Source organism: Erinaceus europaeus, chromosome 12 (assembly GCF_950295315.1).
Source record: "Erinaceus europaeus chromosome 12, mEriEur2.1, whole genome shotgun sequence".
Classification (NCBI taxonomy): Eukaryota; Metazoa; Chordata; class Mammalia; order Eulipotyphla; family Erinaceidae; genus Erinaceus; species Erinaceus europaeus.
In genome coordinates this window covers 97,493,368-97,515,726 of record NC_080173.1, presented here as the reverse complement: position 1 = coordinate 97,515,726, position 22,359 = coordinate 97,493,368, and the positions used below count along the sequence as shown (strand labels likewise).

The 22,359-nt window shown below is 48.8% G+C and overlaps 1 protein-coding gene across 4 annotated transcripts in view; it reads left to right on the top strand.

The window, feature by feature from the left end:
- Positions 1 to 1,625: 1,625 nt before the first annotated feature.
- DAG1 (dystroglycan 1) overlaps positions 1,626 to 22,359 on the top strand; it is a 61,596-nt gene continuing 40,862 nt past the window's right edge. The window contains exon 1 of one of the 4 annotated variants that reach the window (XM_060204727.1): positions 1,626 to 1,644. The gene's annotated coding sequence lies outside the window, so the exon portion shown is untranslated. Of the gene's footprint in view, positions 1,645 to 14,399; positions 14,758 to 22,359 lie in introns of those variants that run through there. The other 3 variants (XM_060204725.1, XM_060204728.1, XM_060204726.1) reach the window with 3 other exon arrangements.

Below are 22,359 nucleotides of genomic sequence, written 5' to 3'. Positions count from 1 at the left end.
TTGGAGCTTTTTGGAGCTCACTCTAGCTGTTGCTTCCAAGTCATCATATTGGCTCTGCCCCCTATTTTATTTTATTTTTAAAGATTTTATTTATTAGAAAGACAGGAGGAGGGAGGGAGTCGGGCAGTAGTGCAGTGGGTTAAGCGTATGTGACACAAAGCCCTAGGACCAGCCTAAGGATCCTGGTTTGAGCCCTGGGCTCCCCACCTGGAGGGGAGTCCCTTCATAGGCGGTGAAGCAGGTCTACAGGTGTCTTTCTCTCCCCCTCTCTGTCTTCCCCATCTCTCTCCATTTCTCTCTCTAAAAAAAGAAAGAAAGATAGGAGGAGAGAGAGAAAGAACCAGACATCACTCTGGTACATGTGCTGCTGGGGCTTGAACTCAGGACCTCATGCTTGAGAGCCCAGTGGTTATCTACTGCACCACCTCCCGGACCACATATAACTTTTTGTTTATTTTAATGAGAAAGACCAAAGCACTGCTCAGCTCTGGCTAATGGTGGTGCTGAGGACTGAACCTGGGACTTCAGAGCCTCAGACATGAGTCTTTTGCATAAACATTATTCTGTCTTCCCAGCCCCCCTCCTTTTTTTTTTTTGCCTCCAGGTTTATCAGTGCCTGCATTATGAATTCACTGATCCTGGAGGCCATTTTTTCCCACTTTGTTGCCCTTGTTGTTGTGATTTTGCCATTGCTGTTGTTGTTGGATAGGACACAGAGAAATCAAGAGAGGAGGGGAAGACAGAGGGAGAGAGAAAGACACCTGCAGGTGACCTCCCCCCCCCAGCAGGTGGGGAGCTGAGGGTTTGAAGTGAGATTCTTTTTAATTTTTTTATGTTTTTATTTACTTTTAAAATTTTTAAAAAAGATTTTATTTATTATTAATTAATTAATTTATTTATTTATTAATGAGAAAGATAGGAGGAGAGAGAAAGAACCAGATATCCCTCTGACACATGTGCTGCCGGTGGTCAAACTCAGGACCTCATGCTTGAGAGTCCAAAGCTTTATCACTGTGCCACCTCCCGGACCACTATTTACTTATTATTGAATAGAGATAGAGAGGAATTAAGATGGGTGGCAGAGAGACACTTGTAGCCTTGCTCCACCGCTTGTGAAGTTTCTCTCCTGCAGGTGAGGACCAGGGGCTTGAACCTGCAACCTTGTACACTGCAAGGTGTGTGCTTAACTAGGTGCTCCACTACCTGGCCCCTGAACTGGCACTCTTACACTAATCCTTGGTTTTTGTGCTATGTGCATTTAACTCACTGCGCTACCGCCCCACCCACCCACCCCCCTTTTTTTTTTGTAACTATTATGAGCACTGCTCAGCTCTGTTTTTTTTTAATATTTATTTATTTATTCCCTTTTTTTGTTGCCCTTGTTTTATTGTTGTAGTTATTATTGATGTCATCGTTGTTAGATAGGACAGAAAGAAATGGAGAGAGGAGGGAAGACAGAGAGGGGACCTCTCTGTCTTCCTGCAGACCTGCTTTGCTGCTAGTGAAGTGACTCCCCTGCAGGTGGGGAGGGGGGCGCTGGAACTGGGATCCTTACTCCTGCCCTTGGCTTTGTGCGACCTGCGCTTAACTCAGCTCTGGTTTATGGTGGTGCCAGGGATTGAACCTGGGACCTCAGAGCCTCAGGCATGAGAGTCTTTTTGTGTACCGTGATGCTGTCTCCCCTACCTCTGCCCCATCCCCTTTGTAACCCCATGTGATGATTCTCTCTTGCCCTCTCCCTTTCTTCCTAATGTGCAACATTATTCTATGTCTTTGGAATGCAGAGAGTTGAAGCCTCTCCTTTCAGCCCCAGCTGAGGAATGAGGGAGGAAGGGGACATCCCTGTGTTGTGAGGACTGACTCCTCTGTTCTTGGAGCTCTGGTGCAGGTGAGGGCTTCAGAGAGGCCTGCAGGGCCTAGCAGAGAGGGCCTAAAACCAATCTCTGGGAAAGGTGGAGGTGGGGAGTGAGTGGGAGGGTGGAGGTACAGGCCCACCCTAGGACTGGTTTCAGGACAAGCCCCTTCAGCATAGTAAATTATTTTACCAGAGTTTGGGCTCCACATGAACAGTACTTGTTCCCTCTATCCCGCCTCGTGGCCCCAGCATTTATAGTTGCAGTAAATATCTGGAGTTGTCCCACTTGTCTCACTCAGGACCCAGGTTTCTAGCTAATCTTTCTGGATTTGTTCCTGGAATAAGAGCTCTGAGTTAAGGACCAACTGGGGAGACAGCATAATGGTTAAGCAAAAAGACCTTCCTGCCTGAGGCTTTGAAATCCCAGGTTGAATCCTGGCACCACCTTAAACCAGAACTGAGCTGTGCTCTGGTAAGACAAAACAAAACAAACTCCAAGACAGGACAGTCATGTGAGCAAGTGACCTTTGTCCCCGTTTTCACCACTGTCATTACCAGCCCTCATGGCCCTCATGCAGGCAGAGTAGGTATTTCCTGAGCCCCATTTTCCCTTTTGTTGGAAAATTAGCAAGTGCATTCCATTCCATTATTATTTAACAAATGTTGGGAGAAAGCAGCTCTGTTTCTCAGTGAACTCAGGAAAGAAGCCTTTTTTTAGAGCTTCCCATCTTCCCTTTGGACAAAGAATAGAACTTTCTGTGGTCTGGGAGGTAGGGCAGTGGATAAAGCACTGGACTCTCAAGCCTGAAATTGAAAGGGGAGGGGTTTTATTTATTGCACTCTGGGAAATGGCACAGTGAATAAGTGTTCGACTTGCAAACATGAGGTCTACGGTTCAATCCCTAGCCTTGTCAGAGCGATGCTCTAGTACTCATCTCTCCCCTCCTACCCCCATTAATAAAAATAAATGAATTGGGTGGCGGTAGATAGCATAATGGCTATGCAAAGAGACTCTCACGCCTGAGGCTCCAATGTCCCAGAGCTAAACAGTGCTCTGGTAAACTAATAATAATAGTAGTAGTAATAATAATAATAATAATAGTAAATCTTTAAAAATATTTATGAATGAGACAGGGCAGAGGAAAATAGACCATTATGGCGTATTGCACCCAAGTAAAAGACTCTGGGGTGGGTGGGTGCGGAGAATACAGGTCCATGAAGGATGATAAATGACATAGTGGGGGTTGTATTGTTAAATGGGAAACTGGGGAATGTTATGCATGTACAAACTATTGTATTTACTGTTGAATGTAAAACATTAATTCCCCAATAAAGAAATAAATTTAAAAAAAAAGAAAAATAGACCATTACTCTAGGGATCAAACTCGAGACATCATGCGTGAGAGTCCAAGGCTCTTTCCGCTGAGCCATCTCCTGGACCACATATCAATACTTTTTAAAAAAATATTTATTTATTCCCTTTTGTTGCCCTTGTTGTTTTACTGTTGTAATTACTATTGTTGTCATTGTTGTTGGATAGGACAGAGAGAAATGGAGAAAGGAGGGGAGCCAGAGAGGGGGAGAGAAAGACAGACACCTGCAGACCTGCTTTACCACTTGTGAAGCGACTATTTTTTTAATCTTTATTTATTAGATAGAGACAGCCAGAAATCGAGAGGGGATGGGGGTGACAGGAAGAGAGGCAGAGAGACACCTGCAGCCCTGCTTCACCACTCTCAAAGCTTTCCCCTTGCAGGTGGGGACCAGGGGCTTGAACCTGTGTCCTTGAGCACTGTAATATGTAAGCTCAACCAGGTGTGCCACCACCCAGCCCCTTTCTTTTCTGTATTTATTTATTTATTGCCTCCAGAGTTATCACTAGGGCTCAGTGCCTGCACTATGAATCCTCTGCTCCTGAATGCCATCTTTTTTCCATTGTTGTTATTCTTGTTGTTGTTGGATAGGATAGAGAGAAATCAAGAGAGAAGGAGAAGACAGTCGCTTATGAAGCGACCCCTCTGCAGGTGGGGAGCTTGGGGCTTGAACTGGGATCCTGTGCCAGTTCTTGTGCTTCGCACTATGTGCTCTTAACCCAGTGTGTTACTGCCTCCCCCATCTGATTTATTATATATGTGTATATAAGAGTTTATACATAAGACAGAGAGAGAGAGAGAGGTAAGTCATGGCACATGTAGTGCCAGTAATTGGTCCCAAGAATCTCAGGCATGCAAGATAAACGCTCTTCTAGTTCAACTATTTTTTTGGTTACATTATCGATTATTTCTTCTCTAAGGGACTCCCAACAGTAGCTTAGGCTGATCAGAGAGAGAGAGAGAGTTCAGATTTTAGGTTGGCACTCAGAGAAAAGTGTTTCTTCCCTGGAGGAACCCATGTTTTTTGCCCTGAGTCAGACATAAACATGTGACTATGAGTGGAGAGTATGAGTCTGAGTGACTTCTAAGATCCTAGGTTAGAAGGGCTAGCTGGTTAGTGACTAAGAATGAACAAATCTCCCCCCAAGGCTTTTTCTTTTTCCATTGGCTCTCTGGCAGACCAGACCTAATCCACCATTTATTGCATTACTGGAGGTCACAAGCCCTGTCTTTTGGGACTAGTCACTCAAAATTGGCCTTGGGGGAACTATTTTATCACAGAGCTAGGACGGAGTGGAATGTGGCTTAGGAAGGGGGCAGTGAACATGTGTGTCCACCCAAAGGGAGAAGTGACTCAGTTATTCAATCGACACTTTCCTTTGTTATGAGATTTCTGTCGCCAGAAGACTGTACATTCATCTCTGGAGTCCAGAAGACTGTATATTCATCTTTGGAGGGTCAGGTGTGGAAACTATTGCCTGGCTCAAGGTGGAAAGGCCCTATGCCATATCCAGACATGTTTGAAGGAGTCTGGTGGGAGTGTTGGATTAGCCCTGCAAAGGAAGGAACTGGTGGCTGGAAGGCTGGTGGTGCTCTGCATACATGCCTACTTGGCAGTTTCTCCCGGATGAACTTATCAGCTCTTTCTTTCTGCCAGAATTGCCAGACAATCTGCTTCTGTTCACTCCAGACAAAAGGAACCCTTCCCTTGCCCTGACTTGGAGCCCACTTGCTTGCTGGCCTCCTGTTCCAGGCAGACCTACAGGTCTGGCCTCCGCCATCAGCTAGCACTAAACAGCTAGCACTAAACATTTCTTATCTCCAGCAGGCAGGCAGAATTAGTAGCAGCACCTCTCTCTCTCTCTTTGGAAGAGTCTAATGTTTGCCATTGGCACTTGGCCCTTGGTTTCTTGGAAACGTGCCAGCTTAAAAAAAGAAAGCCCTGGAGTCCGGAGTCTGGCGGTAGGGCAGCGGGTTAAGCACACTTGGAGCAAAGTGCAAGGACGGCCTGAGGATCCCAGCTCCAGCCCTAGGCTCCTCACCTACAGGGGAGTTGCTTCACAGGCAGTGAAGCAGGCCTGCAAGTGTCTATCTTTCTCTCCCCTTCTCTGTCTTCCATTTCTCTCTGTCCTATCTAGCAACGAAGACATCAACAGCAATAATAACTACAACAACAATACAAACAAGGGGAACAAAAAGGAAATGAATATTTAAAAAAAAAAAAGGCCTGGAATCCTAGGACTAGAGGGAAGTTTGGTCCATGTAGGTGTCTGCTGGATTTTGTCTTAACTAGAACTGAAATCATAGCAGCTGTGAGAGAGCTAGTTTGGAGGTTGTAGCTGGGGAGTGCAGCTACTCCTATACCTGAAGGACCGGTCTGTTTCTATTCAGGGAAGGCAGTTTGGGGAGGGAAGTACTTTGAGCTGTAAGGGCACGGAAGAGGACACCCACCTAGCCAGCCAGATCAGCCAAATCAACCCTGGCGATCAATGATCAATGGGGTGACAGATGTCACAGCCAGATCACCCTCATACCCCACATCAGCCTTAAATAAGCACTGGGACATTTGACATGGATCCAGCATAGGACCTGGATTGTTGGGCTTATTGCTAACCAGGAAGTGAGGTAGTCAATGGTGATTTTCTTTCTCGAAAAACAAACAAACACACAAACTGAACCTCTATGTATATTGCCTGTTAGTGACATTTGCAATGCGGGGTCAAGCTGATTAGTCTCTCATACTCCCATGAGAAAGACAAACTTTAACCAGACAATCTTCATAGAGCATCCTACTGGAGGTTTAAGTGGAAGAAGCATGGGTGATTGAAAGACTAGGAAAGATGACACTCATGTTTCAGAATCTTAGTCTTTTATTTTTTTTTCAAAGATTTTATTTATTCATGAGAAAGACAGGAGGAGAGAGAAAGAACCAGACATCACTCTGGCACATGTGCTGCCGGGGATTGAACTCAGGACCTCATGCTTGAGAGTCCAAAGCTTTATCACTGCACCACCTCCCGGACCACAGAATCTTAGTTTTTTGTTCCTCTCTCTCCTGGCTTACACCACAAGAACCAACTGGGTGTAAGTAACAAGTCTGATCTAGTTCCCACTGTGGCTGTAGAATGTTCTCCAAAGGAGAGTTCTCTGGGGACCTTGTGCTGAGCCCCAGGGCAGGCTGTAGGGTTGCCTGGGAGGGGAAAGACTGACTCTTAATAACACAGGAACTTACAAGTTCTTGATTTGGGCAGGGGAGATTCGCATGCCTGAAACAACAAAGTCCCAGGTTCAATCCCCAGTACCACCATAAGCAAGAGCTAAGCAGTGCTCTGGTGTTTCCCACTGTGTGTGTCTTTCTCTCTGTATCTCTCTCATTGAAATAAAATTAGTAGGGGGCCAGGCGGTTAAGCACATGCATTACAGTGTGTAAGGACCTGGGTTCAAGCCTCTGGTCCCCACCTGCAGGGGGAAAGCTTCGCAAGTGGTGAAGCAGTGTTGCAGGTGTCTCTCTGTTTCTTTCCTTCTCTCTATTCCCCCTCCTCTCTCAATTTATCTCTGTCTTTATTCAATAATAAATAAATAAATAAATAAATAAAATTAGTAAAATGTTAAAAAAAAAAGTTCTTGACTTTACATTTCCCACCCATCCTAGGGGCCCATGAAAATTACTATCTGCTGGAGTTAGGCGGTAATGCAGCGGGTTAAACGCACGTGGCACGAAGCACAAGGACCAGCATAAGGATCCCGGTTCGAGCCCCCGGCTCCCCACCTGCAGGGGAGTCGCTTCACAGGCGGTGAAGCAGGTCTGCAGGTGTCTGTCTTTCTCTCCCCCTCTCTGTCTTCCCCTCCTCTCTTCATGTCTCTCTGTCCTATCTGTCATATCTAAAGATGACATCAATAGCAACAACAATAATAACTACAACAATAAAAAAAGGCAACAAAAGGGAAAATAAATAAATAAAAAGAAAATTACTATCTACCTGGTTCTTTATTTTGCTATGGGCTGCATGGACATTTGTTGGACTTCAAGAGATGCTTTCAACTCTGGTCAGGTGGACTTTTTCCTTCCTAGGGCTGGAAGGGAGAGGAGTTTGTCGAACTTGGGCCAAAACCAAGAAAGACAGCAGTGAGGTTCAGAGTTCTAGCCTGGCCAGAGAAAAACAGGTGGGTTGAAAGAGGTGACCCATCAGGGTCAACCTGGGGCCACAGTACTTATAATGCATCCCAAGCCTTGAGTTGGGGAGGCTGGAAAGAGTTTGACTTTAAGGACAACAAGCAAACTATTGTTCCCTCTGCCTAAGACTAGAAGGGCGAATTGTGCGTTTTGGCACCAGTTAGTTGAGGTAGAGTTCCTTCCTTGGCTAGAGCTCTACTTGAGCATGGGACACTGGGACCTGAAGACCAGAATAAGGCCTGGGGCCTCATCTAGCAAAATCAGTGCCAAAAAGAGAGTTACCCTGGCGTCTGCAGATGGTCAGTGACAACTGAAGAGTAGCCAGTTGCTTCTGTGCAGATAGCAAGAGGGACTTGCCTTGTGAAGCCTGTTTTACTGCTGGTTTTTATTATTTTTATTTTTATTTTATTTTATTCTTGCCTCTAGGGTTATTGCAGGGCCTGCACTACGAATCCACTGCTCCTGGAGGCTGTTTTTTCCCATTTTGTTGCCCTTGTTGTGCTTGTTGTAGTTGTTATTGTTGTCATAGCTATTGTTGTTGTTGAATAGTTCAGAGAAAAATGGAGAGAGGAGGGGAAGACAGAGAGGAAGGGAGAAAAACACCTGCAGACCTGCTTCACCACTTGTGAAGCGACCTCCTGCAGGTGGGGAGCCGGGGGCTCGAACAGGGGTCCTTATGCCGATCCTTGCGCTTTGCATCATGTGCGCTTAACTCGCTGCACTACCGCCCGACTCCCTGATTTTTATTTTTGAATAAAAAGGACACAGTATACAGTCATATACTAAAAACCTAGCAGAACCTAGAATGACAAAGCAAGGCCTAGTGTGTGTTCTGGGAGTAGGGAAGGGACTAAGTAAACTAAAGAATTGACAGGAGAATACATTTTTTTAAGATCCTTAATAACTTTCTGAGTTATTAGCCATTACTACCTTTTCCTATTTTTTATTCTTTATTTTTTTTAATTCCCTTTGTTGCCTTTGTTGTTTTATTGCTGTAGTTATTATTGTTATTGATGTCGTTCTTGTTGGATAGGACAGACAGAAATGGAGAGAGGAGGAGAAGACAGAGAGGGGGAGAGAAAGATAGACACCTGCAGACCTGCTTCACTGCCTGTGAAGCAACCTCCCTGCAGGTGGGGTGCTGGGGGCTCGAACCAGGATCCTTAGGCGGGTCCTTGTGGTTCGAATCACGTGTGCTTAACCGGCTGTGCTAACCTGACTCCCTCTTTTTTTATTTTTAAGGATTTAAGTTATTGGGGCCAGTGGTGGCACATCTGGTTGAGAGCACATGTTATAGTGCGCAAGGACCCAGGTTTGAGACCCAAGCCCCCACCTGCAGGGGGAAAGCTTCACAAGTGGTGAGGCAGGGCTGCAGGTGTCTTTGTGACTTTCCCTCTCTGTCACCCCCTTCCCTCTCGATTTCTGGCTGTCTCTATCAATAAATAAAGATAATTAACAAAAAGAGAGATTTAACTTATTAACGAGAGAGAGAGAGAATATCAGAGCATCATTCCGGTACGTTTGCTACCTATTAGACTTGGGACTTCATGGTTGTTTGCAAGTCTAGCACTTTAACCACTGTGCCACCTCCCAGACTGCTTCACTTTTCCTTCTTAGTCTTTTAAATTAAAAAAATATATATATATTTACTTATTTTCCCTTTTGTTGCCCTTGTTTTTTATTGTTGTAGTTATTATTGTTGTTGTTATTGATGTCATCATTGTTGGATAGGACAGAGAGAAATGGAGAGAGGAGGGGAAGACAGAGAGGGGGAGAGAAAGACAGACACCTGCAGACCTGCTTCACCGCCTCTGAAGCGACTCCCTGCAGGTGGGGAGCCGGGGGCTCGAACTGGGATCCTTATGCTGGTCCTTGCGCTTCGCGCCACTTGCATTTAACCAACTGCACTACTGCCCGACACCACTTTTTAATTTTTTTTTTAAATTATCTTCATTTATTTATTGGACAGAGATACCCAGAAATCAAGAGGGGAGACAAGAGAGAGACAGAGAGACACCTGTAGCCCTGCTTCACTTCTCACAAATCTTTCTCCTTGCATGTGGGGCCAAGGGCTTGAACCCAGGTCCTGGTACACAGTAACATGTGAGCTCAACCAAGTGCACCACCACCTGGCCCTGTTTTTTGTTTTTTAAAATATTTTATTTATTTTCTCTTTTGTTGTCCTTGTTGTTTTTCATTGTTGTAGTTGTTATTGATGTTGTCGTTGTTAGATAGGACAGAGAGAAATGGAGAGAGGAGGGGAAGACAGAGAGAAGGAGAGAAAGACAGACACCTGCAGACCTGCTTCACTGCCTGTGAAGCGACTCCCCTGCAGGTGGGGAGCCGGGGGCTCGAACCGGGATCCTTATGCGGACCTTGTGCTCTGCGCCACCTGTGCTTAACCCGCTGCACTACAGCCCGACTCCCTTTTTTTTTTTTGTGAGGGGAATATCGTTGAAGGTCTCAGCCCTTCTTCTTCTTCTTCTTTTTTGTCTCCAGGGTTATCGCTGGGACTTGGTGCCTGCACTATGAATCCACTGTTCCTGGAAGCTATTTTTTCCCTTTTGTTGCCCTTGTATTTATCGTTGTTGTTGTTATTGGATAGGACAGAGAGAAATGGAGAGAGGAGGGGAAGACAGAGAGGGGGCGAGAAAGACAGACACCTGCAGACCTGCTTCACCGCCTGGGAAGCGACTCCCCTGCAGGTGGGGAGCCGGGGGGCTCGAACCGGGATCCTGACGCCGGTCTGGTCCCTGTGTTTTGAGTCTTGTGCGCTTAACCCGCTGCGCTACCGCCCAGCCTCCATCTCAGCCCTTCTTAATCTTTTCAAAGTAGCATTCGAATTAAATATTCTTTGCTAAGGCTTCTATACATGCCAGTAAGCTCCTCTCTCTCTCTCTCTCTCTTTTTTCTCCAGGTAAAGAGAGTGAGAGGGTAGCGGGAAGTATCATATTGCTTATGCAAACAGAGTCTCATGCCTGAGGCTCCAAGATTCTAGGTTTAATCCTCTGCACCACCATAAACCAGAGCTCAGTAGCGCTCTGGGGAAAAAAGAAAAAAAGGAGAGACAAGGGAAGAAACCACAGCACTGCTTTACTTCACTGGTCACAAAGCACCCTCTCTGCTTACTACTCCCATGTGGTTGCTGAGTTAATAAAACTCTTTATTATTGTTTACAGACTGATTCATTTATTTATATGACAGAGAGAGAGAGAGAGAACAAGAGCATCCCTCTGGCATAGATGATGATGAGGATGGAACTTGGGCGCTCATACTGGAGAGTTCAATACTTCATCCACTGTGCCGCCTCCCTGATTGCTGCTACTGCTTCTACTATTCAGATAGAGAGAAGCAGAGAGAGAAAGTGAGAGTATAATAGTAATGCTTCCTTCAACGTGTGTGTGTACGTGTGGGGGGCGCTAGACTGAAACCTGGGTCATGCACATGCACGTGGCAAAGCAGCACACTATGCAAGCGAGGTACATTTTGTTTTTATATTTAAAAGATTTGCTTATTTGCCATTAAGAAACAGAAAACTTGGCTGTGGCACATGTGTTGCTGGGGACTGAAGCCAGGACCTCCTACCTGAGAGTCCAACACTTTATCCACAGCACCATCACCTTTGGGGAGGGGTTCATCTCTGGGGCTCTGCTCAGTAAATATATTTTTAAAAATTTATTTTCCCTTCTGTTGCCCTTGTTTTCTTGATTGTTGTCGTAGTTATTATTGTTGTTATTGATATTGTCATTGTTAGATAGGACAGAGAGAAATGGAGAGAGGAGGGGAAGACAGAGAGGGGGCGAGAAAGACAGACACCTGCAGACCTGCTTCACCGCCTGTGAAGCGACTCCCCTGCAGGTGGGGAGCTGGGGATTCGAACCAGGATCCTTACGCTGGTCCTTGCGCTTCGTGCTATGAGTAAATATTTTAAAGCATACGTAAACAAAGAAAACTACTTTTGAAGTGAAATCACCTTCTTTTGGACACAGATACATCTAGATTGATGTCTACCAGAAGCAAGAGGAAAGCACATTCTTCTGGACTGACTTGTGTTTTTCAGATAGAAAGAGCAAAAGGCAGACAGGAAAAGAAACCACAGCACAGTGGCCCAGGAGGTGGTGCAGGGGGTAGAGTTCTGGACTTGGGAGTCTTAGGTACTGGGTTAGGTCCTTGATACTGCGTGTGCCAGAGTGATGCTCTAGTCTCTCTCTCACTCTCCTCTCATGTTAATAAATAAATAAATCTTGCACACAAACATACAGAGAGAGAGAGTGCATGAGAGCACAGAAACTTTCTCTTTTTAAAAAATATTCCTTTTTGTTGCCCTTGTTTTTTTTTTTTATGATTTTATTTATTTATTAATGAGGAAGATAGGAGGAGAGAGAAAGAACCAGACGTCACTCTGGCACATGTGCTGCAGGGGATCGAACTCAGGACCTCAAGCTTGAGAGTCCAAAGCTTTATCACTGTACCACCTTCCGGACCACTGTTGCCCTTGTTTATTGTTATAGTTATTATTGTTGTTATTGGTTATTGATATCGTTATTGTGTAGGACAGAGAGAAATGGAGAGAGGAGGGGAAGACAGAGAGGGGAGAGAAAGGTAGACACCTGAAGTTTTACTTCACAGATTGTGAAGGGACTCCCCTGCAGCTGGGGAGCCGGCTCTAACCAGCATGCTCACTTTGCGCCACCTGAGCTTAACCCACTGTGCTACCGCCCGACTCCCAGAAACTTTCTTTAGTGCGGTGGAGATTGGTCTTGAACTTGGGTTATGTCCATGAAAAAGCAAGTGAGCTATCTTGCCAGCCCGCTTCTATTTATTACCACAAGACAGAGAGTAGGCCTGGGGGCTGGGGAGACTTTCGTGCCTGAGGCTCTGAAATCCCAGCTTCAGTCCCAGCACCACCATAAGCCAGAGCTGAGTAGTGCTCTGGTATCTCTCTCTCTGACGAAAATGAATGTTGAAATCAGAGAGAGAGAGAGAGAGAGAGAGAGAGAGAGAGCGCAGGGCTGGTGAATGAGCCCCATTATGGTGCTGCTTTGCCATGTATGCCACCGGGGTTTGAGCCTGCTGCCACTACACTGAAGGAATTACAGTTCTGTGGTCTTTTTCTGTCTTTTTTCCTATACCTAAAATAAAAGTAAGATAAAAAAAGAGGGAGAAGGGCTGGATGGTGGTGCACCTAGTTGAGTGCACATGTTACACATACCCAGGTTCAAGCTCCCAGTTTCCACCTTCAGGGAGTAAGCCTCACAAATGGTGAAGCAGCGCTTCCAGTGTCTCTCTTTCTCTATCCCCCCTCCTCTCTCAATTTCTCTCTGTCCTATGAGAGAGAGAGATAGAGAAGGGGAGAGAGAGAAAGGGGTAGAGAGAGAATAAGAACCAGTGTATCGCTTTGGTATATGGGATGCTAGGATTGACTATTGAATTTGGGACCTCATAGGACATCTCGCAGACTTCCAGCAGCTGACTTCATTCATTCATTTTTTTAAAAATTTTTTTTATTTTACCAGAGTACTGCAGAGCTCCAGCTTATGATGATGGTGCAGGAGTATGAACCTGGGACTTCGGAGCCTCAAGCATAACCATTATATTATCTCCCCAGACACCAGCAGCAGAATTTTAAAAAGTTGGATTTGAGTGGTCACATTTAGAATTAATCTTTTCTTTTTTTTCTTCCCCCCAGAGCACTACTCAGCTCTGCCTTATGGTGGTACAGGGGATTGAACCTGGGACTTCGGAGCCTCAGGCACAAGAGTCTTTCTGCATAACCATTATGCTATCTACCCCTACCCCAGAGTGGTCACATTTAGTTTTACATCTGAGGGTATAATTTGGGGGTAGAGTTCTTTCCTTCGGGAGAACTGAGCTTGGGCACGGTGTGAGATGTTCCCTTGCCCCGTCCTTTCCTACAGTGTATAAAAAGAGACTTCTTCGGACCGGTGTACTTGTGATTTGGGGGCATTTCCTACTGCTGTCGCTGAAGTTTACTTCCCTCAGCTTCTCCTAATTAGCGGGGAGAAAGCAGGGAATTTGAGATTCAGAGAGGAGCTCCTGGCAGGCAGAAGCCAGCTCTGTGTTCTGAGTGTGCTTGCTGGAATTGCACTCTGGTCACGGGCCAGAGGCCGCAGAGAGGACGGAGACATGCACAGGGTTTGGGGAAGGAAGGCAAGCACAACTCTGCACCGGTCCGATCCCCTGAGCCATCCGGGTTAACAGTCGGGGTTAAGGGACTTGTTAAGTCCTGGGCCTTTGGGACAGTTGAATGTAATCCCTGGGGACATCCACAGCGCCCTTAGGACTTTCTCCTGGAAAGGAGAATTTGAGCAGCGCTCCGCCCCTTTGCTCTCCCACCCCCAGATGGAATGCGGGCCGCGAGGAGCAAGTGACCGGCGCCTGCGGGTCAGAGCTATTTCAGGGTGCAGGAGGCATCGGATTCCGGATTCCGGTGCTGGAGGGCGGGGACGAGGGTCAGGCCTGGGGCGCCCTGGCCGGTGCGGGCGAGGCCCTCCGAGGGGGCTCAGCTTCCCGCCCCGCCGGCCCTCGCCTCGATTTCCCCATCCGTCTGGGGTCAGGCCATGGAGTCGCCAACTTTGCCATGTAGAGGGCGCTTCCTGACTGTTTCCAGCGATTTATTTTCATTTGTTTATCGTCCAGAAATACTTCTGGATCTGTGTTCGAGGGAAATGCAAAGGGAGGGCGCAGTCGATCGGTGGTCAGCCTGTGGTCCGACCAATCCTCTGCCCTGGAAACCCTCTCACAAGCCCCACAGCCCGAGGTGGGAAAGGAGCCCCTCCCCCAGGCCCAGGCCCAGGCCCAGGCCCAGGCCCAGGCCCAGGCTCAGGCTCAGGCCCACTTCGGGCTTGGGGCCGGGCCGGGGCGTGCCCGGGAGGAAGGACCTGCCTGGCTGGCCGAGGGGGCGTGGCCTCCGAGCCGGGGGCGTGTCCGGCCAATGAGCGGCGCGGCGCGGCTGGGGGCGGGGCCTTGCGCGGGTGCGGCGCGCTGCGGGGCGGCCGACGCAGGCAGAAGCGGTCGTCGCGCGGGCTGCCGGTCGGCGCTGCGTGGAGCTGGCCGCGCGATTGGTCGCGGCCCTCGCGTGTCAGCCGGTTGCCAAGCTCCGGCCGCGCGCCCCGCCCTCGCGCTCGGCGCCCTCTCACCGCCCGGTACGTGCTCGCGCGGAGGCTGCGGTGCAGCGCTCGCGCTCCTCGCGCTCGGCGGCCGCGGCGGCGGAGGCTTCGCGCCGGGTCCCCGGGGAGCGGTGGCGGCCGTCCCGCGCGGCGTCTGGAGGCGGAGAGCAGCGTGCACCTGCCGCGGCCCGCCCGCCCGCCCGCCCGCCCGCCCGCCGGCGCTCGGTGAGTGCACCGCCCGCCCCCCGCCACCGAGCCCGGCGCCCCGGGCCCCCACGGCCGCCGCCGGTCCGGCCTCCGGAGGAACACCTGCTGCTGCTCTCTGCCGGGTCCGGGGCGGGGACGGTGTCGCGGACGTCCTTGCGGGGGAGGCGGCGCGGGCCCCGGGCAGAGCTGCTCCCTTGTTCTCGCCGCGCGGGCGGGCGAAGGCGGCGGCATATGGGACCGGGCCAGGCCGCGGCCGGGACGCCTCTCCGGGAGCGCGGGGCCTGCGCGGCGCCTCGGGGCGTGGGTCGCCCCCCCCCTCCCGGGCTCCCGGAGGGTCGCGGGGCCGGGCCGTGCGGGGCTGCGGGTCTCCCCGGAAACCTGCCTCCCCGCTCGCGGCGGAGAGTGACTCCCGGGCAGCCCTGCTGCGGCCGCTCCCGCCCCCTCCCCTCCCCTCCCCTCCCCGGCCCGGCCCGGCCCGGCCCGAGAGGCCGTTTCCGGCCCAGGCTCGGTCGCAGGTGCCGCCCGGTGCCGGTGACTTCTCCCCGCCGCTGGGTGCCGGGGGCGAGTTTGGAAAACGCCCTTGTCGGAGAGTTCGGGTCTCGGAGGGACCCGAGTCCGGAGAACTGGAAGCCGGCGTTGCGGCCCGCTCCGGGGATGCTGGAAGGCTGCCTGCCGTTCGTTCCTCGCTGGATAGAGGCTTCCAGAAACCGGCAGGGGAAGCGCCGGCGGGGAGGGAGCAAGAGGGCCTGGGCGGGGGCGCACCTGGGGAGGTGCACACGGGGAGCCGGGTTCAAGCCCCGGTCCCACCTTCCTGAGTGGGGAGCCGGTCCTGCAGGTGGCTCTGCCTTTCTCTCCCTTCTTCCCCCTCCCTGCCAGTTTCTCTGTTCTCTCAGATGAATAAATAAAGTTAAGTGGAGAGAGAGACACACGGAGACGCGTGCAAAGCTTTCCCCTTGCAGGTGGGGTCCTTGTGCATTGCAACAGGTGCGCCACCACCTGGCCCCGAGCCTTTTTTTTTTTTTTGAGAAGTTAGAGTTGAGTTGGGTGCATAGTGTAAGCATTTCTAAATGAGATTTTATTTGTCTAGTAACATGCAAGAGAGAGGCAGAGAACCGGAGCATCACTCTGGCACACACAATGTTGGGGATCAAACTTGGTCCTCATACATTTAAGTCCAACACAGCCACTGTGCCACCTCCTGGGCCACAGTGCGAGCATGTTTGAGCTTTGGGATCCTGTGTAAAAGGGGGAACCATTCCAGTCAGCCTGCCATATAGCTACAGCACTCGCGGCGGGACGTGAATGCTTGTTTACCTCTTGAAATAGGCAGACGGGGCAAATCTTTTTTTTTTTTTTTTTTTTTTTTAATTAATATTGTGTTTAATAATGAGAGAGGAGAGAGAAAGAACCAGACATCACTCGTACATGTGCTGCGGGTGATTGAACTCAGGAACTCATGCTTGAGAGTCCAATGCCTTATCCACGGAGCCATCTCCTGGACCACGAAATCTTATCTTTATTGTTTACGTTTTATTTTAACGAGAGAGACGACAGCGCAACTCAGCTCTGATTTATGGTGGTGTGTGGGACAACCTGGGACTTTTGGAATCTTCAAGCAGGAAAGTCTTTTTCCATAACCATTACCCTGTCTCCCCCACTTGGCAAATGTTCACTGTGAGGGATTGAGTTGGCAAAATATATTTGCCATCGTCTGTGGTGGTTGTAGAGACTCAGGTAAAAGAAGCTAGTCAGCCCTTAAGGACATCGGTTGGGGTTGGGGAACCTTCACTGATTATAGCTGTCACTGGGCGCGCATACTTGGTGCTTTTGGCATCTGAGGAAAGGGAATATTTTATTTAGCTGAGGATTGCAGAGCAAGTAGCAATGAGCCTGGGAGCAAGGAAGCACATGTACACAAGTGCCTAAAATAGCACCTGTGAATCCTCTGGCTTGGCAGGTGGCACCGTGGAGCCTCCCAGTCTTATTCAGGAGTTTAAACTTTCTATTCAGGTGCAGGAGTCTAGCAAAGTTTGTTTGCGTTTAGGCCACTAGGATTGCTGGGGCCTAGTTACCTGTGTGATGCCACCACTGCTGGAGAGGTTTTTTTTTTTTTTTTTTAACCATTGTCTTTCTCTTAGAGGATGAGAAGCAAAGATAGTGAGAGAGAAAAGCATAGACCCTTGCACTTGCTCCTCAGGTGTTTCAGTTCGCTTTGACCTGGTATGTGCGCTGCCTGGTGTGCCAGTGTCTAGCCTCTGAAAACTTTTTTCAAAAAACACTTTGTTATTTTTACAAGTTTATTTATTTTTATTGTATTTATTTATTTCCCCTTTTGTTGCCCTTGTTTAACGTTGTGGTTATTGATGTTGTTATTGGGTAGGACAGAGAAACGGAGAGAGGAGGGGAAGACGGGGAGAGAAAGACAGACACCTGCAGACCTGCTTCACCACCTGTGAAGTGACTCCCCTGCAGGTGGGGAGCTGGGGGTTTGAACCAGGATCCTTATGCTGCTCCTTGCAAAGCCACAGACACTTAACCCGCTGCTGCCTGACTCTTTTTTTTTTTTAACCAGAGAACTGCTCAGCTCTGGTTTATGGTGTGGCAGGGATTGAACCTGGAACTTTAGAGAGTCTCTTTGCATAATCATTATGCTATTTACCCGCCCACAAGTTTATTTTAATGAATGAGAATATCATGTTACAGTGCGCAAGGATCCAGGTTCAAACCCCCAGTTCCCCCCTGTAGGGGGAAAGCTTCACAAGTAGTGAAGCCGGGCTGCAGGTGTCTCTCTGTTTCTCTCCCTCTCTGTCTCCCCCTTTTCTCTGGATTTCTGGCTGTATCTATCCAATAAATAAGGATAATAAGAAAAACATTAAAAAAAAAAAAAAGACAGTGAGAGACCAGAGCCCTGATCATCTCAGGTGTATGGTGGTGCTGGGGATTGAATCTGGGACCTGGGAGGCTCAGGCATAAAAAGTCATTTGCAGAACCACTGTGCTATTCAGTGTCCCTCCTGCCACCCATTGTTAGAACCTCAAAGCTCTCTCTGAAACCTGGGGCATTTCTTTTCTCTTGGGTATTGGTAGATGTGTGTTCAGCTTGTTGAGACAGGAGAGAGCACATTCAGTCCTTCACCGTGTTTGTTCTACTGTTCCTCTCTGTGCACCAGCCAGTCAGGGACCTTCTGTTAATGTTTTTGAGACTCCTTTAAATTGGCTTAGGGAACTCAGTCACAGGTAAAAGATTGCTCCAAGGTGACCACTCTGTAGTAGAGTGGGGATAGCAACCAGGTTGAACATTTGGCTGTATGCACTCCTCTCTGTTGGTGCCGGGTCAGGCTGATAACGGTGGTTTTAGCTGGGTGCCCACTGTCTGGCAGCGGGCAGAGGCATTTATGGACCCCACACAGGAATCCAGGCTGTTAGGTACCAGTCTCAGAAACCAGGGCTCTTGACACTGTGCTGAATAAAGGTAGGAACTTGGATTCTAGGTCAAAAGAGAAGACTGCATTAAAAAGAAAAAGGTTTATTTAGATGGGCCAGGCAGTGGCACCCCTGGTTAAGTGCTCACGTCACAGTGCGCAAGGACCCAGGTTCAAGCCTCTGATCCCCATCTGCCGAAGCTTTATGAGTGGTGAAGCAGGGCTGCAGATGTCTCTCCTCTCTGTCTCCCCACCCCTCTCAATTTCTCTCTTTCTATTCAATAATAAATAAATAATATTAAAAAAGGGAAAAAGATTGTGGTCCAAGTCTGATCCCCGGCAGCACATGTGCCAGAATGATGTCTGGTTCTTTCTCTCTCCTCCTGTCTTTCTCATAAATAAAATCTTTAAAAAAAAAAAAAAGGAAAAAGATTTATCTCTGAGAAAGGGGGACTCCCAAGGACCAGGATACCACACTGGCACGTGCAGGCTAGGGGTCGCGCCTGGGGCTCGTGTTTGTAAGTCCAAAGCTCCAGCTACGGTGCCACCTCTTGTGCTGATTTTAAAATGCCGTATGCATTTTGGATCGAGACAGAGAAATTGAGAGGGAGGGGAGACAGGGAGAGAAAGAGACACCTGCAGTACTGCTCCCCCTCTCATGAAGCTTTTCTCCTGCAGGTGGAAACCTGGGCTTTGAACCTGCGTCCTTGTGTACTATAATGTGTGTACTTAACCAGGTGTGCCACTGCCTGGCCCCTTTGAATTTTTGCTTTTTTTGGTACATGGTAAGGTAGACACCTGCAGCACAGCTCCAGTGCTCCTGAAGTTCCCCCTCTCCACTGGTGGTTATCAGGGGCTTGAACCCAGGTTCAGGTCCTCTCACATGGTAACATGCTCTGGTTTATGGTAGTGCCAGGGATTGGACTTCAGAGCCTCAGGTGTGAAAGTCTTCTGCATAACCATTATACTTTTGAACTGGGACTTCAGGATGGATTGGTTAGTGGTTTGATTGGTGGAGTGGTAACAGGAAGGTCACAACTCTGGAAAGAAAAGAGGTGATAGGGAAAAGACTGCAATTTTTCTGCATATTCCGGAAGGTTGGGTGGAGTTTGGAATTAGGAACAGGGAACTGTCAAAGCCTTGGTGCAAAGCTGGAGTGAGATTCTCAGCTTTAAGGTACAAGCCCCTCGCACTAGTGTGGCGGCTGGCTGGAGTGGAGGCAGGCAGGCTGCTACTATAGGTCGGGGGCGGGGCGGGGGGGAGACAGGGAGATAGTCACGCGAGGAGGGGGGAGAAGGAGGGTCCAGTGAGAGCCGCTTTAGCGGACATTAGCGACCCACACAGTGAGTGCTGTACCAGCAGGGTACGGAGCGGACGGGGCAAGAGGTGACGGTGCTGGTGGGTGAGGGATAGGTAGCATAGCTGTGCAAGAAGACAGCCATGCCTGAGTCCCAGGTTCAGGACCCCCCGGACCCCATAAGCCAGAGCCGAGCAGTTTTTTGGTTAAAAAGAAAAAGACAATGGAAAAGAGTTACCAGTGAAGAGAGATGACGCGGTACCAGCAAGTACTGGCACTTGGAGTAAAGGAGGGCCCTGGATTACAAAATTTTATGTATTCCCTTTTGTTGCCCTTGTTTTATTGTTGTAGTTATTATTGTTGTTGTTATTGATGTCATCGTTATTGGATTAGACAGAAATGGGAGAGAGGAGGGGAAGACAGAGGGGGAGAGAAAGATGGACACCTGCAGACCTGCTTCACCGCCTGTGAAGCGACTCCCCTGCAGGTGGGGAGCCGGGTAAACGCTTCAGTGGTGGTGCATCTGGTTGAGCACACAGAGTGCACAGGGACCCAGGTTCAAACCCCGTCCTCACCTGCGGGGGGGGGGGGGGGGAGAAGCTTCACGAGAAGTGAAGCTGTGTTGCAGGCATTTTTCTCTTTCCCTTTCTGTCTGTCTCTCTATTCTCTCTCAATTTCTATTTGTCCAGAATGTGTAAATAAAGATATTTAAAAACAAAATTATTGGGTGTAGATGAAGGAGAGACCAGGATGGTAGGGTCAGGTCAAGGGCCAGGTGAGCTTGAGTGGGAGGGAGTGGTTGTGGGTGTGACGGGGGAATGTAGGTGGGGCATTGGAGAGCGGTGGGTGGTTTTTATTTTTTATTTATTTATTGGATAGAGATAGCCAGAAAATTGAGAGGAAGGAGGAGATAGGGAGGGAGACAGACACCTGCAGACCTACTTCAACACTTGTGAAGCTTTCCCCTTGCAGGTGGAGACCTGGGACTTGAACCCCAGTCCTTGGTCCTTGCACATTGCAACATGTGTGTTCAACCAGAGCACCACTCGGCCCCTTCTTATATCTCTATCTCCATATCTGCTGTGTGTGTGTGTGTGTGTGTGTGTGTGTGTGTGTGTGTGTGAGAGAGAGAGAGAGAGAGAGAGAGAGAGAGAGATAGGGGGGCCTTGTGCATACGTGAGTTCATTCTGCTGGGCTTTTTTTTTTTTTTTTTAAAAAGATTTATTACTCTGTTTTTTTTTTTTTTTTTTTTTTTTTTTTTTTTTTTTAGATTTCTTTAAAAAATTTATTTACGAGAAAGATAGAAGAGAATAGAACCAGACATCACTCTGGCACATGTGCTGCCAGGGATCGAACTCAGGACCTCACGCTTGAGAGTCCCAAGCTTTATCACTGTGCCACCTCCCGGACCACTGGGCTAATTTCAGATAGGAACAGACAGACAGGGAGACATCACAGTCACAGCTTTCTGTGGGTCCATATCACAACCGTGTGCGTGCTGGGAGCTTGGACCTGGGCCTACTCGTTGCAGGAGCCCTCCCAAGTGAGCTTTCTTTCTGGCCACTGCTGTTGCTTTTTAATTGATTGACTTGTAGAGACATAGGCAGAGAGAGTGTGAGAGAGCCCGAGCACTGGAACTTCCTTCAGTGTGGTGGGGGCTAGGCTGGAACTGGGGTCTAATGCATGGCAAAGCAGCGCACTATGCAAGTGAGCTATTTTGCTGGCCCTGCTGTTTATTTATTTATTTTTGTTTATTTATTTATTTTGTTTATTTTTCTTTTCTTGCCCAATTGTTATGGTTATTGTTGTTATTGATGTTGTCATTAGGATAGAAAGAAATGGAGAGAGGAGGGGAAGACACAGAGGAGGAGAGAAAGACAGACCCCTGCAGACCTGCTTCACCGCCTGTGAAGCGACTCCCCTGCAGGTGGGGAGCCGGGGGCTCGACCTTACTCCCGGTGCTTGCGATTTGCGCCATGTGCGCTTAACCCGCTGTGCTACCACCCAGCTCCCCCCTGCTGTTGTTTTTTATGCTTCATTTTCCTCCACTTTCTCTGTGTTGACACTCTAGGTCCATGGAGTAGATAATGATGGTTTTTAATGTACAAGTGATTAATCTGGTCATTTCCCCCTTTTTTGCTTTTTGCCTGCATTATGAATCCACTGTTCCTGGAGGCCATCTTTTTTCCATTGTTGGCTGCTATTGTTGGATAGGAGAGAGAGAAACAGAGAGGAGGGGAAGACAGAGAGAGAAAGGTATCTGCAGACCTGCTTCACCGCTTGTGGGGAGCCGGGGACACGACTGGGATTCTCCAGCTGATCCTCGCGCAAAGCTTTGTGCCACTTAATCCACTGCGCTACGCCTGGTCCCCGGCCCCACTCTTTCTAATAGCCTTTTCCTTTCCTTTCTTTTCTCTTCCTCCCTTCTTTGCTTCTTTCTTTTTTCCCTCTTCCTCCTCTTCCTCTTTCTTTCTTGGTAGAGGAGAATGAGGAAAACAGAAGGGGAGCTACCTGCACCTCTGTGCCACCCCTCCTGAAGCTTCTCTGCAGGTGGGAAAAGGTTCCCTTGTGGGTCCTTGTGCAGGTAGCCTGTGTGCTCTCCCCACTGAGCTGCCCGCCCGCCCGCCCGCCCTCCTCTGCCATCCAGTGGGTCTCCTTCACTCTCGTTGGTCAGTAGTGCTGTGTAGATAGCCGCTTCTATAAATAGGATTTTAGAGCAGTCACATATGATGCCAGAGGGTGTATTTTAGTCTTTAGGATTAGGGTCCTATTTCTTTTTAGTCATATTTGCTTACTTTTATTGTTTTATTAGGGAATTACTGATTTGCAAGACAGCTGTGGCCACATAGGTACAGTTTTCACCCTTCTGTGATAGGTGTGTGCATGCTTCTCTCGCTGCAGG